At 43.9% G+C, this 15,351-nt stretch overlaps 1 protein-coding gene across 1 annotated transcript in view; it reads left to right on the top strand.

Moving 5' to 3' along the window:
• The first annotated feature begins 4,904 nt into the window (after positions 1-4,904).
• Positions 4,905-15,351, top strand: part of MYO7B (myosin VIIB) — a 1,196,498-nt gene continuing 1,186,051 nt past the window's right edge. Inside the window, exon 1 of the mRNA XM_078666047.1 lies at positions 4,905-5,179. The gene's annotated coding sequence lies outside the window, so the exon portion shown is untranslated. The remainder of the gene's footprint in view (positions 5,180-15,351) is intronic.

The raw sequence follows: 15,351 nt of genomic DNA on the forward strand, positions 1-15,351 counted from the left end.
ATTCCTATGGGCTTGGAAGCCCATAGGAATGAATGGGCATTACCGATTCGGTATTTACCGAATCGGTAAATACCGAATTTCACAAGGGTGCAGGGGGTGTCACTTTGACACCCTCTAGCACCCACAAAACAGGTTCGGGTGCCATGTGGCAGGCATACCTGCCCTAAGGGCAGGTCTGCCTGTCATATGGCACAGGTGTGCATGCACACATGTGCATGCACACCGGAATCGGTATTTTACCATCAAATAGAATTTGATGGTAAAATACCGATTCGGTAAGGCTTGTGGGACTCAGAAGAGTCCCACCTACATATCTAATTTACCGAATCGGTAAAAATACCGATTCTGTAAAATATGCCCCCTACATCTCAAATTCCATTTACCGGCCGTTACCGACCGGTAAATGCCTACCTACATCTGGCCCTTAGTGCCCTAAACATCATACTCTGTTCACTCCACTCAAAAACTACTTCCAGCTGACCCTATAAGCGTTAACTGTGAGAAACACCGGCCCAAACCAAAGAAAGCTTAGAATCTAGGGATTTCCTGGGGGAAATGATCTATTACTATACCAGACAGCCCCTTAAATCTTCAGATTAAAATGTGTAGTACCGTTGTAATTTTGCCTTGCAAGTCTGAGCTCTCATTACTAGACAACTAATCCAGACAGTGTAGAGAAACAGCATTGCTTGTACACTTCTATACTGCCAATACTTTTATAATGAGTTTTAAGGACAGGTATGTCCCCTGCAGGATGTGCAGTTGTGTCCGCTGCCCTGTGTACTCAAACTGCACACCTGTGGTGATGTTTTTTTACTTTATTGGTTGGGCCACAAACCAATCCCATGTGTTCCCATTGACCTACGCCCGGTCTTTTGACAATGATAGGTTCTGAACTTAATGGCGAAATGGGGAGGACACTGCATGCGCACCCCCATAGTGACAGCGGACTACCGTCCCTGTCACCGGTTTCATCCGTGGAGCGCAGTTGTGGCAGTGTACCGTGGTTGATGAATTAGACTTACAGATTGTACCTTTGATACATAAATGTGTGCTTACTGGTCCATTCATACAAAGTTCCACTGCTCACAATGGACAGCAACCCTGAGCATTATCCGTGTGCATATGTACGTGTGCAAGATGTGAAAGTGTGTCTGGCATGAGTGATACATGCCTACTGGTTCCATTATGCAAGCCAACTGCCTGGACCAGAGTATAAGGTGGAGGAGATGTTGTTTTCGCCAGACAGCGCATATGTGTATTGCTGGCAGCTCTTAGACGGGAGGGGGAGAGCACCAGAGGCTAAGGTGAGGAAAGAGGAGACAGGCTTCCTTAGAAGTACCAGGGCCCTTCCTGATACTTTAGGCTGTGAATGACTGTGACTGCAGCTTCCATCAGGGAGGTGGCAGGGGGTACGAGGTGAAGCCTGCAGTATCTATTTCAAAGGAAAGGAGCTGTTTGAAGGGGCATAGATTCTTGTCCCTCTTTCTGATCTCTGTGAAGAGGGGTCATAAATAGCTGCGTGCAGTCTGCTTTCACCTCTGAACTTCCCAACCCAAAACAGCTCCAAGGAAACAGACGTGGAATAGACAGCCCGTCTACAAAATGCGTATAAAGCATGGGAACTCAAGATTCATTGTTGTTGTGGTCTCTTCTATCAAAGAGGGAATATTCCACAGAGTGCTCACGGACTACTATGCAGCCAGGTGTTGATGTTGCACTGACAGCCAACTACCAAGAGGTGAGGCAATATCGCCTGGAGTCCACTCTGAAGGAGCAATTACCAGACTGTCCTGAGTGCCAAGAAATCCTGCCTGTAAGCGAGGGAAGGAAACACCAACTCGGAAGCAGGAATGATCGTGGAAGGGACTGCTGTAATTGCGTAGGTTCCTTCAGACAGAGACAAACCAAGCATGTGTGCCCAAGGACTCTCAGTACTGCCCAATCATGCTCTGCGACCGATGTCCTTTGTCCCCTTGTAAGCCACCAGGCATCTGCAGCGGTGTGCCCTTCTCGTAGGCCCTACTATAGCTGGGATAAATGTCTGCCGGTGGCCTGTGTGCCCCACAAGTGGACTCCACAACTGTGGCCCTGCCAAGTGTGTTGTTCGGTTGAAGCCAGTGAGCAAGATTAAATGACCTCAAAGGTGCCCTCAGGGCACCTCATGGAGATTCCAGGTTGTTGCCTTGAGGCACTGTATACCGAAGATAGTGCCTGGGGACTGCCATGCCGAAGAATCTTCATCTGAAGGCAAGAGACCATCATGCTCAAGAAAAAAAAGTACTCACTGGAGTATTGGAGTGAGCTGTGTCATGAATCAAGTATCCACCTGATCACCAGATTGAGCCACGATCTGCAGCCCGCCACTCGAAAGAGGCCCGCCGTCAGAAGCCTCTGCTCTTGCTGTGACCCTCCTAGTGATGCACTGCTTGCCTGGCTGCTTCACTATGAAGTCTTGAGGCTTCCTTTGTCGGTGAAATCCTATTTCTGGCTGAGAGCTGAATGCGGTCTGCGCTACTTTTATGAACTTTTTGATAGACTGAACAGCCTAAGTCCTAGAGACTAAGTGCTTAGGCTAGATCAAGAGGGGGAGTAGGAGCTGCACTCACTGATCTACCTCACACTCTGCACCTGAGGGAAGGAGCTCAGAGACTGCAGGGCCTATGTGAGACAGGTAAAGGGCAAGTTGGCAGGAGCCCCTAGAGCACAAAACCCACACATTTGAACTGGGTAATCATGCACTATGGATTGTGCAGTTGAATTCTCTATTTTCTATGAAATAAAGTACTAGTCTTTTCTACGAAAAGAAGCCTCTTATTGCGCTGCTAGGGGGGTGGTATAGATTCTTGAGCCGGAGTAGCCCCCATGCCAACCTCCCTGAGAAGCCTGCCATTGCTCACTCTTATTCCAACTGAGAGTCAAGTATGGTAAGGGCTTTACTTGGCCCAGTTTGCAGAGCCACAGTAGGGCCGTTCCTGGCCCGGCAGAAGGTAAAGGCCTCAACCCCACTGGTTGTAGCGTAGTATCTACAGCTTGCCCTTTGACCTCCTGAACAGGTTTGACATGGGGTAGGAATGGCCATTATTATTATTATTACTGTCATATCACACATTACATAATTACAATGCTTGTTTTCCCACACAGGCAAGGTACCAGCCACTGGGAAACAACTTAAGATGTACTTTTTACCACAACACCGAAACGACAGGCCTTCAACAAATAACATGAGTTACCTGCTATCCCAACATTAAATCTGAGTACCTTCAGAAAACAAATAAAAACAGATATGTTCCTGCAGTTCCTCACCTCGCAAATTCAGGACATAAATTTCGATGTATCTGTACAGCTAACTATTCGCCCTTCAGAAAACAACTCTAGACTCTCCTGTCCCTGTAACACCCAACCTACCAACCTTTAGAAACTCATTCAGGGCTCCTCTGGTCTCTAGTCTAATGTCCTTGAAAAATAACTCGCGACTGATTACTCCTCACAGTCTATCGGCCTCTGGAAAATAACTCACGGCTTACCTATTCCCCACCAGCCAGCCTACCAGCTTTAAAAAACACATCAAAACTCATGTATTCACCCGACAGACTGACTTCTAAGCAGAGCCTGGGAGTCTACATTCACAGATTGCTAGTTAAACTAGTACGGTTTTCACGCTATAAGTACTCACCTGTGTATCTGCAGAATTGTAAATAAGGAATGATATGGACAATAGAATCCCGCTGTGCAGCACTGGTGCTACAAGATCAGTCCCCTGGAGCCACTGTCCCTGCTTTTGTATGGACACTGCTCAGCCATTGCCCAGAGTGACAACAGTGCCAGTCTGCCTGCGACAGCAGACTTCTATGTTTCCCGCAGGCAATCGTCCAGAACGAGTACTAGGAACAAGACGACTGGAATTATGCAATTTTGTGGCTGCAGCATTTTCCACATAATTATTGGTGTGCAGCCTTCAACACATAATCCATCGTCTGCTGCATAATCTGTAGAATTTCAACACAAAAATTGTATCTAGCTCAAACTGCTCAAACGTTACTAAAAACGCAGCGCCATGTGTTGACGCGCAGAGGAAGAGCCTTAACAAAGGTTTACAGTGGAAGAGCCTTCACAAAGGTTTACTGGTCATCATGCTGTTGCTTTTTGCTGTAATTGGTTGTTAAACTGGTACAAATAAGGGAAAACATTTGCCCAGATAATGTTATTATACGTAAAAAAATGAAAAAATAATGAAGTAATAATATGGCAAAATGTGTTATGTTTCGCCACATAATTTGTCTTTTGTGCTGCATCGTTTGGTCAACCTTGCAGCATAATGTGTTCGTCCCCTTCTGCATTATTCCAGTTTCCTTGACCAAGAGTGTTTAAATTAATGAATGCTGTGATTTTTATTTCCTTGGGTCTAGCAATATAAAATCTGATAGACGGGGTTGTATCTCTGCCCACAAAAGCTACCAATAAAATATACGATCCATAGGTGTATCTGACAGATTATTTTAGTCTTTCACAGCCTATCAGATTTTATATTGCTAGACTGATCAAATGTTGAAGCCAAGTAAGGTCGACTTGATGTTTTTTCATTGACTAAAGATCCAAACCGACTAAATATGTTCGATCTAAGCACATAATTGTTAATTACGTTTTCAGACATTTTTGATCCTACATTTTTCAATTCCTTTTAATTTGCATTGCAGGATTTAGTAATTAAACTCAGAAAATTCCAAACTGGATGCAAGGCACCGTTTAAGTGTCAGTTTGTATAATTCGAATTTGTGGCCTTTGACACACATCTGCTTACACTGTAGTGTTTTGTATAAACGAACAGCCCCCGCCCCTCCCTGCACTCGCTGCTGTCTGTTAGTACATCTTTATGATGACCTATTCGGTGAAAGAGCTGTAGGGGGCAGAAGAGATAAAGGGGCGCGAGGCGCACTCCAGTGCAGGTGGACGGCCGGCCTCGCGGCCTGCGTCACGCCGCTCCTGGGCCTGGCTGAGGAGGCGTCACGTGGGCCTCGAGGCGCAGGTGGGCAGTGATGCGAAGAGGATGGGGCAAAGTCCTGTCATAAAAGCCGGCTCGATACTTCCTCTGAAAGGCGAGTGCTGGATACAACGTTGCGGAAACCGACTCTTTGGAGCTCTCCAACGCCGAAGAAGGGGGACGCCGCCTTTCTCTCAGGTAACGCCGGGCACATGGCTTCAAGACTCCGGGCCTCTTTTCTGGAGGGAGCCCGTGTGCGCTTCAATGGGCGGGTGCGGGCTCCTTTCCGTTATACAAGGAACACGTTATGCAGGGAACAGGAACCTAGCCCTCCCCGGCGCCCATACACCGTGGCTGTTTGCCAAGCTCGAGGGACACACTAATAAATGACGATATCCCCATCTCCATCTTGTCTCTCTGAACGCATCACGCTCCTTACCCTCCCGGGAGGGTACCCTCTCCCCTCGAGCACACCCGACCCTCTGGAGCGCATATAGGCTGTCGGGACAGTCGCTAGACACCTACTATCTTTTCTGTCACACACGGGCAGCTCCCCCTCTCCCCTTTCATTCCCGACTAGGCCACTAACTACCTCTGACCACACAGAACACAAAGTGGCTACTTCCTGGCTTCCCCGGCACCCTCTGAGCAACACACACTTTATTTTACTTCTATTTTGCTTTTTAATCACATTTCTGTGGATAATAGTTGTTTTGTCTTGTGTGGATATTTGCTGAGCATTTGATCTCATGTAGGGTAAATAACTAACTATGGGCAGCCCTCATTTTTTCTCACTATCCTCCTTCGTGCGATACTCCTATTACCCTCCTGTCTCTGCTTCACCATCCCCTCTCTTCACCCGACCCCTCTCTCACTCTACCTCATCCTTTACCCTCCACCTCACTCTCTACTGTTAGCCTCAACTTCACTGCTGCGCCTATGTGTTAATGATTTTATGTATGCAAAGTAATGAGGGGTGGGCATGAGTTTGTGTTGGTTCATGGGTGAGTATAATCGGTCCTATCACTTCTCTGTCTCTTTTCTTCTCTGGTATCTCCACACATTCTAAACAGTGGCAGCACTGAGGCCTTTATTATATAGCCCATACCCACGAGCACACATACGATCAACAAAGATCTGGGGTTATGCATATTTCAACTAAATAAGCACAGTAACAATTGGAGGATCAATCATAGGTGGCAACCTGAGCAACAAAACAAAACAAAACCAGACATCAAATGTGGTCCTGTTTCTACTCCTACCTGCCCACTGTGCCAAGAGTAAATCTTCTGCGGTTGATAACTGGAATTATAATTTGATGGCCAGTTTCTCAACCACTGTTTTATGGTCAGCCTTGTCCTGGCCCCAAATTGTCTGGGGTCAAAAGAGACTCTTGTAAAACCCTTTGTGATGTGCAAGTATGGTAGGTGACAGCTTCTCCCCCTCGTTAACTCAGTCGCCCATCCTGCTAACACCTACATTCTCTTTGCCTCATTGTCTGCAAGCAACGCGCAAAATATCAACTGCCAACTATAACTAGTCATGTGACTAAAATTGTGACTACAAAATCCGACTTTACCAGTAAAGAGGGCTCTTAACTACAATTCTTTAGATACCAAATTCGATATTTCTACCAACTCCGAATTGAAAGTTAGCACTTATTAAATGTAATAAGGTAACCCAATGTTATCCTATGGGAGAGGTTGGCCGTACAGTAGTAAGGACCGAATGTAGGAGTTTTTACCAGAAAAAAAATATAGCAAACCACTACTAAGGTATATATATTGAGGGTATGTTAATATTCACTTACTTTACTGTCACTGGCAAAACCCTTCACGTTATTTCTGAAATGGAACTGTTTCATGTCTTAATTAGTGTCTAATAGGAGCTATTGTGTGGGTGACTTAGGTACCCCTTCCGTTTACATATGTACAGTAATAGCAGTCATCTTCTGCAACCTCGCCTCTGTCCCCAGGTACTTAAGGTAGCCCAGTGCATTGGTGTTATAGATGAAAGTTACCTAATTAGGCTTTGATTATGAGCCTGCAGTCCTGTGTGATTTTTGCAGAATGAGAAAGAACAGAAGATGTTTTTCTGCTTGTAATTGGACTTTGGGTGGTCCACAGAGCTATCTTCAGAGGGCCTGTCCTCCCTGGCCCACCCTAAAGAACCAGGCCTGACTAAGGGGTCATAGATATTGTATTCTCTCCCGCCCCATCTTCCTCTCCTCTCCTCCGTCCTCTTCCTGGCTTCTTCACTGTAGGCAGAAAGCACCCAGGCTCTTTGGTCTGAGCTTCGTGGTTCAGCACTCAGCCAGGAAATGGGAGCCTGGACATGTTCTCCATCCAGGCTGTAATCCAGGATGTGGAGAACATGCAAAGTGTGCATGAATGTTTGGCCGGCCCAAGAGAGCCTGCGAAACATTCAAGCGCACTTACATTGTGCCAACCACTCCTCCCCCTATTCTGAGAGCAGAGCAGATCCGCCGCCTCAATGCAGCAGCAGGAACAAATAAAATGATAAAATGATAACGTTGAGTTATCATTTTATTTTTCCTTTGTTTTCACTGCGAAATGCAGTGTGGCGACGCTTCTCCGCTTTAGAGGAGGAGCCGCCACTGTGTGTGCGCGCTGGGCTGAATTGCCCCAGTTTAGCAAATCGAACTGTAAGGTGTGGGCTGCTGGTCCTTGCCAGCGTCGGTCCAAGTGAGTGCTCAATGCATTTAAAAATGTACGCAAAACAGTAAAGGAAAAGATATTGTGCACACCATTTTACACTATAAACTGCTTATATCCCAGTGCTCTGTGCGGCCCAAAGGAATGAGAATATACCAGAAACCTTGGTGCCGCTGCCAGGGAATTTGGGACACAGTGGCCTACAGGTCTGCTGGACTTTTTCAAAAATGGCAGGTGGTTTTCCGCCCTAATTCATGCTCAGCAATTATACATAAAAGTAGATTTCCCTCCAGTGTTTTTCACCGGCACTTATTTGGTTGTAAACGCCAGCACATATTTATTAGAAACCACCACGTGGTGGCGCTGTGTGTGTATATTTTTAAGAAAAGTGCATTATAAACTGTTAAACTATTTAAAAATGGTAAAACCTTAAACCTGCAGTTTAAATTGACTTTGGCTGTGCCAGCTGCAGTTGACTAGTGAGTAATTCCTTGGGCTCTGGGACTTATTATTATTATTATTATTATTATTATTTTTACAAATGAATCAATGCCTCTCTCCCAGATAACAAAATGCTGACATATGGTCAACATCAAGTATGTATATTTGAACCCACAGTTATTTGGTTGACAGCTATTCTAATTGTCAGTAGATGAGGTGATTATTTGGATGGCACAGCGAGTTGAAAGTACCATGCTGAAACATTCAACTCACTTCAGGTGGCGTATGAATTCCGGAAAGGCACATTTAGATTTTCATCCTTCCCGTGTGTTGGTAGAGTGACATTTGGATAATAGGATATATTATTTTAAGGGATTACATTGTGATATGAATAGATATAAATTCAAATACAAGCGATAATTTATTATTGCTGTCTACTTAATTGTTCGATAGGGAAAAGGCAAAAAGAATGGTGTATCTGGAAAAAACTGACACAGTATGTATGTATCTAACTGGCCTTTCTGTGCTTCCTTGAGCACGCGTTTTAATAACCACAACATATTACAAATGATTAATAATGCATTAGCATAATATTTTACTTTATAGCAGCAACTGATACAAAGTGCAGAGACTTTAGTACATTTGGACTATTGGGTTTATGCACAAAGGAGTAAACTGCCAGTTAGTTTGATCGCCGGTATATTTCCTTTTACAGTTATCTCAATACCACTACCTAGTAGCAAAATGAATTTAGAATGATTGAGGTGGCCTACTTGATTAGTTTGTATACCGAGTACTCAGTGCTAATAATGTTCATTAGGCAGGCGGAACTGGTCAAACAAATGCTGTGTTTTACACTTCCTTGCTACTGTGTGAAGTGTCTTACCTGATAATCAGCAAAGTAGTCCGTGGCACCATGAGGATAATATTTGGGTTTTGCAATTTGAATTAGATCGTCTTGCGGAAAGAACCAGCTCTCTGGTTGACAATTCAGGCAAAGTGTTACTAAACATTTTAGTGCAAGGACAAAATGAATACTGTATGTTTGGAAGAACTGGTCCTGTTTCATAATGCACACCTGCACATTTAGAAAATCTCAGCCCATCAAATGAGTGCCATCAGTTCCTCCTCCAGCTCCATCCCAAACCGCTTATTGTCTTAATTTAAAACACTGCATCACATTTTTAATTGCAGTTACTCTTCTTCTTAAGGACTGCCTTCAATGTTCTCTTTCATCTCCGACAAGCCTTGGTGGAAGAAATGCTGACGTTCGAACTTACAAGTAGTATGTTATTAATTTGAGCCTGTAATTTCCGGTGCTCGGCACCAGCACTTCATTGTCAACACCGGCCCTTATGACAGTCTGCCAGATGGTGGCACCGTTTGTCTAATTTAGAGATGAGCACAACAACAATTGTTTATTAATTCAATATATATTACAAATGACTAATACCTGCCGCCCAAGCGATTTTGATACATTTGGGGGACTGGAATTGCATGAATTATCACAATTATAGGGGTTTGATGGTTAGTAGTTGTATTGGTGCTGTCATTGGTATTGCTGGTAGGGGCAATGGTTGGTGTAGGCTCCAGTGACCTCATGATGAGGGCCCTGGCACTTATATTTTTACAAACTAAAAAAGTTATTGAAGGTCATTTCTGATGTTACAAGTAGCTTGATATGATGAACGTTATGTCAATTAATTATTACTATAGAGATATATTTCACGATTATGCTGCTTATTATTTTAAAACAAAGGGACAATTGTAGTGGGGTGTGCGCATTCCATGGAGCCAAGTCAAAAAAGCATTTTGGCGTAAATAAAGTAGTACTTTTTAGTATGATTATTACCTACTCGTACATGACTTTGTTAATCGGATCGGAAAACTCCAAACCCCTATTAGAAAAGTGCGAAGAGGGTATAGTCCTTTCTGTTTGTACTAGCTGTATATGAATATTCACAATTTAATCCCATTTTTGATGTTTTGGGGGCAAGTGGTATCAAGGGCAGTAGAAAGGTAGCCAAGGATGTGCTATCCTTGGTGACCCTAATTGTTGTTCCTGTGGTGTAGTTTGTAAGTCTTCTAAACGTATTAAAAGGACATTGTGTTTGCTTTTAAGACATATCTCTTACCCCCATGAAACATGGCAGCTGAACAGAGATCCAACAGAAATCTAAAATTCCCCCATCCAAAGGGGCAACAGATTGAATGACTCAAAGTCATATTTTAAAGTAAGCAGGTGATAAGCTCTGTTGACTATTTAAAAAAGTGTACTTTTCACAGAGTTAAATAAATGTGCTGAGAGTATTTTTAGAGACTCTCTTGGTGTTAATGCTCAATTTGGGATAAGTGATGGCTGTCATTTCCATCCTCACTGCACACAGTCCCATATATAGGGACCAAACTAAGGTGGATCTCCAGACACCTTTGGTCCCTCGTGACACAAAACCTTTATGCAAGTAAATATAAATTAGTTACTCTAAAATTATTATTATGCGCTCTGGCGGTCCCAACAGAAATCATCTTTGGCATTTGGGAGGTGAAATGTTGTACAGTGTCAATGTATGGATGTCCCCGTGGACATTCGGTATTGTGTTCTAGAGATAGTCTTTGTTAATGTGGGGAAATGAAGAACTGCTATGACAATAAATGACTTGAATTTGTATGTGGATTGTGTTATGTGGTGCATTTGAAAACTACATATTACATTATCTACTTTAGTATATGTATCCCATGTTTTTTCCAAGATGAAAATTTGATATTGACAAAGTGAAGCACTGATTTGAAGAGGTGCCTTGGAAGTTAGAATGTCTTGTTTTCGAAACTGCACCTTTCTCTGAGAATAAACCTACCTCCACCTCAAGCACATCCAAATGAAGTCTCTTTTATTTGAAGACAGGTCTTGAACCTGTTTCAGCTCTGGCATTAGAGAAGTGTTGACTTCATCTGATGACGTTGATGGGAAAGAGCTGCATGGAAAGGGATGTTCCAGGAAGAGGAAGTAGTCATCCACGTCTGCAGGTGTCATATGTAGTGGCGGTCGGATACGTTTGTATGTTTGGAACTGGAAACATGTTCCCGGTCAGTGCCCAAGAAAAGGTCTTCATCCACAAATGGAAAGTCTGATTCGACCCGGAAGGGGCTATAGGCCGCAGCGGTATTAGCATCCAGAGACAAGGCGGTCTCTTCTGTAGAGGCTCTGGTGCCTCAACTTCTTAGCAGTTTTCAGAACTGTCATTCCTTCCACAGGATCTTCCATTGTTATTGAGGTGGTCACAGTACTCTCCACTTCCCCTGGGGAACTACCATCAGTAGGTACCATGGGTTCTCGATAGAACACAACCTGCTTTCAGTGTGGCAATTAAATCAGCCCATATGCTGAAGGTGCTTTGCAGTTTATTTTTCAGAAATCCCGACCTCAAAGGTTTTCCCAAAAGGGTGATGTCCCAAGTTTTATCCCAAGAAGGCCTCTTATTTCTGCTAAAACCAGAACATAACTGTGATTTTTTCTCAATCTTTGTTCCCTAGAGGAAGTCGCTGTCCATAGGAGGGTCCTTGTGCTTTTTCTGGAGAGAACTGATTCCTTTCAAATGTAAGACTATTTGAAGCTGTTGGCCCTTCTGGTAGGGGTACAAAACATACCACGGCTACAATCAGCATCAGCAGTAAGTTTCACTAGGCTATTTTCTAAGAATATAAGGTCAGGGATATTTCTTCTGTGCGAAGTCTAGGTGCAATCCACAGAGGGATCTGCAGCTTTAAGGTCCAGAGACAGGATTTTCTTCATGCTTTACGCCATAGCACAAGTTGTCTGTGTGTAACGTCTTAGGACGATCTTGCTATAATCACTCTCAGACCAGTTTTCCTCATTGCAGTCCTGCGCTCCCTCTGGCGTGGGTGACCTTGTGGCCCTCTCGCCTTTCGTGGGGGATGAGTACATACAGGATATGTGTCTTTTGGAGACAAGGTTCATACCCAGGGGCGAGAATGTGGTTAATGGAATAAAAGACAAGTATTTAGTTCAAGAGAATGTAAATTCCTAGTTTTGGGAACAAAATGCGTTTTTTTTAGGGAAGTTGGAGTTTTAAATCTGTTTTCTTAACTACTCTAGGGTGAGAACTTCCCTGAAATTCACTAGTAGAACTGGAGTTGGAGTGATGAATATTGCAAGTAGGATCACTGTTAATGAGACACCATAGACTTCTTCCACGACCTCAATGTCCAGGGGACGGAGCCTTCTCTGAAAAAATATATAGATTCCACTGGCCATTTGTGCTCAACTACATCTGTAATCTGGAGGAAGGCCGTGGCTCTACCAAGTTAAATATGCTAGGCTGCATTATGTAATGTGTGCGTTGGTACAAAATATGGATAAATCCGTTGCGCATCATTTTAGGTTCTTACTTAATAATGGTTGGAACAATTCCGATTTTCTGAAAACTGAAGTGATTGTAACTTAGATTAAGTGGAACTAATTGGTTTGGTGCTATTTTGCTATGCGACCCTCGAAAGAAAAAGTGGACGTACATTACTCACTTTAACAGATCAGAAATAACAGACACTGGGCTAGATGTAGGTAATTTAAATTTACCGATTCGAAAATACCGAATTTTACCGATTCGGTATTTTCGAATCGGTAAATGCTATGTGGGTAAGAAATCGGTAAAAAATACTGAATCGTTAAGATTCGGTATTTACCGAATCGGTAATTACCGATTCGGTATTTGCCATTCATTCCTATGGGCCTGGAGGCCCATAGGAATGAATGTCAATTACCGAATCGGTAATTACCGATTCAGTAAAATTGGGAAAAAGTCAAGGGTGGCAGGGTGTCACTTTGACACGCTGTTGCACCCCTGATTAGTGCTTGTGTGCACATGTGGCACACATACATGCCCTAAGGGCATGTATGTCTGTCACATGGCACAGGTGTAAATGCACAGATTTGCATTTACATAGGAATTTGTAATTTACGACCAACTAATAGTTGGTGGTAAATAACGAATCCTTAATGCCCAGAAGCATTCTTTGAAGTGCTTCCTACATTTCATTTACCGATTCGGTAAATACCGAATCGGTAAATGATGATTCGGTAAATACCGAATCGGTAAATACCGATTAGTTATTTAACAAACCAGTAAATGTGCCTCCTACATAGGAAAAGTCCATTACCAGTCGGTAACGGCCGATTTCGGCCGTTACCGACCGGTAATGGCCTTCCTACATCTGGCCCTAAGGGCCTTATTTAGAATTTGGTGGACGGGACACTGTCACAAACGTGTTGGATGTCCGTCGGTCGTATTACAAGTGATTTATTGCCCATGTCACTTTTAATATGGCGGACGTGATATCCTCCACGTTTTGACGGAGTATTCTCTCCGCCAAACTCTATGTAAGGCTGTAAGTTTGAAATAAAAGCAGTTTGTGCATTGAAAAACCATAAATCAAGCAGAGCAACACAAGTGCCGTATTGTGTGTGTTATAACTGAGATAAATGTATAATTAATTCAACAGCGGTGAGAAACAACCACAAGTAACTTTGAGAGTAGTGTATGCTACCTTCCCATCGTGATTACTCAAAGTCCAAAACGTAAAAGGGTCATAGTACATGTACGTGCGTCGGTTACTAAACAGCTAGATTATTTCTCTGTGACGCGCGCGCTCCTTCAGGGACAAGGCGAAAAGTTCATTCTGGCCTTGGTAGTCACACCTGGAAAACGTCCCCACCCAGATCAGGTGGCTCAACTGATAACACAAAATATGGGTTTGCTTCGTTCTCGACATCTTAGAACATGGCTCAACTAACTACAGAATGATAACTTACTGCTTGTGAGGAGTCTTGGCTGAGAGGAAGGACTCACTTCAGTACAAGACTACCCTCGTCCTTCCCTGCCGAGGACATCATCAGGGGAAAAAGTACTCATCACCCCATTGATGAGTTTATCTCCCGTGCAATCAAGCCTGGCTCCAGGAGTCGGAATTATAGAAGACTCTGAAGAAGCTGGGGCAAGGCTTGGAAAAAATCAACCGAAAAATATTTAGGGACCTCTACTATTTTAGACACTTGCATCTGTTTAACACTGACATGTCTACGAAGTAAACGTTATATACCTTTACTAATGGTCTGTCCAATGGATTGAACCATATGCTGCCCCCTTTGCGCTGTGCCCCCTTTGCCCAGTGCCTTCGAGCAGAGGCATGATTTCACAAGCCATGGGAGCAGACCATGCCATGTGCGCAATCCGGACTGGGCACAACCCAGTGGTCACTGGGAGCAGGATAGTGGGCCCAGGCAGGGTGAAGGCTGTGCACGGTGTCCACTAGGCAGAACCGTGCCCAGCGGTTACTTCAGGCCAGTATTTTGGTTAAGGGGCATTTTTGAAGTGCTGCAGCTGTGAATCTGAGGGTGTTATGGTTCCATAGCTAACCATAAAGTGTGGAAATCAATGTGTGTTACGATTTTGGTGTTAATTGCCATGTTCTATTGTATTGTAGCATTTGTAGGTGAGAGATGTGGTGCATCAGCCAGGGCAGCTGACTTTGGAGGACAGGGTTCACGGTTCGATCCCCGGCTCTGGCGGCCGCTCAGCTCAGCACCACGTGACTCTGGGCAATAGCTCACGGTCCATGGATCCGGTCCATGGATCAAACCCCGCTCCTGAGACGGTTACTTTATGCGTCTTTATTATTATTATTAATGACGTTTTATGGAGCAATGAGGTGTCACTTGCACTCGGCTTTGATACAAAAATGCGCAAACAATGCGCGTTGCAGCAGCATACACACGTAATGCTACTTTTGCCTTACAAGATGGGTCTCTACAAGGCCATCTATCCTTCCGATAGCAGTTCAGTTGCACACCCACACCAGAGACCTGGAAAGGTTCCCTTCTCAGTCCTGTTAATTTGAACAGTGTTAAAGATGCAGTTTCTAGAAAGCATGGTGATTGAATACACCTTTGTTAGCTTTACCATTCAAACAGCTACTGCGCTCTTCCGTGTCCTATGTCTGTCACAAGAATTCGCACATATTAAATGTAACCATATTTACAGTCAGGCTGTCTTACGTATTATTGTCACATGAAAACCCTGCCATAGTAAGCACCCAGTACTGTGCCATGACGATCATGACTGACAGCCTTTTGCCTCTGTCTTGTATGGAGACTAAAGACTTTAACAAGACACTTTGTACTTTCCGTGCTGCTAATATAATATCGTGTAAATGTGAATGTTATATCACCAAATTAGGCTC

The sequence above is a fragment of the Lissotriton helveticus genome, chromosome 11 (genome assembly GCF_964261635.1).
Source record: "Lissotriton helveticus chromosome 11, aLisHel1.1, whole genome shotgun sequence".
Lineage (NCBI taxonomy): Eukaryota > Metazoa > Chordata > Amphibia > Caudata > Salamandridae > Lissotriton > Lissotriton helveticus.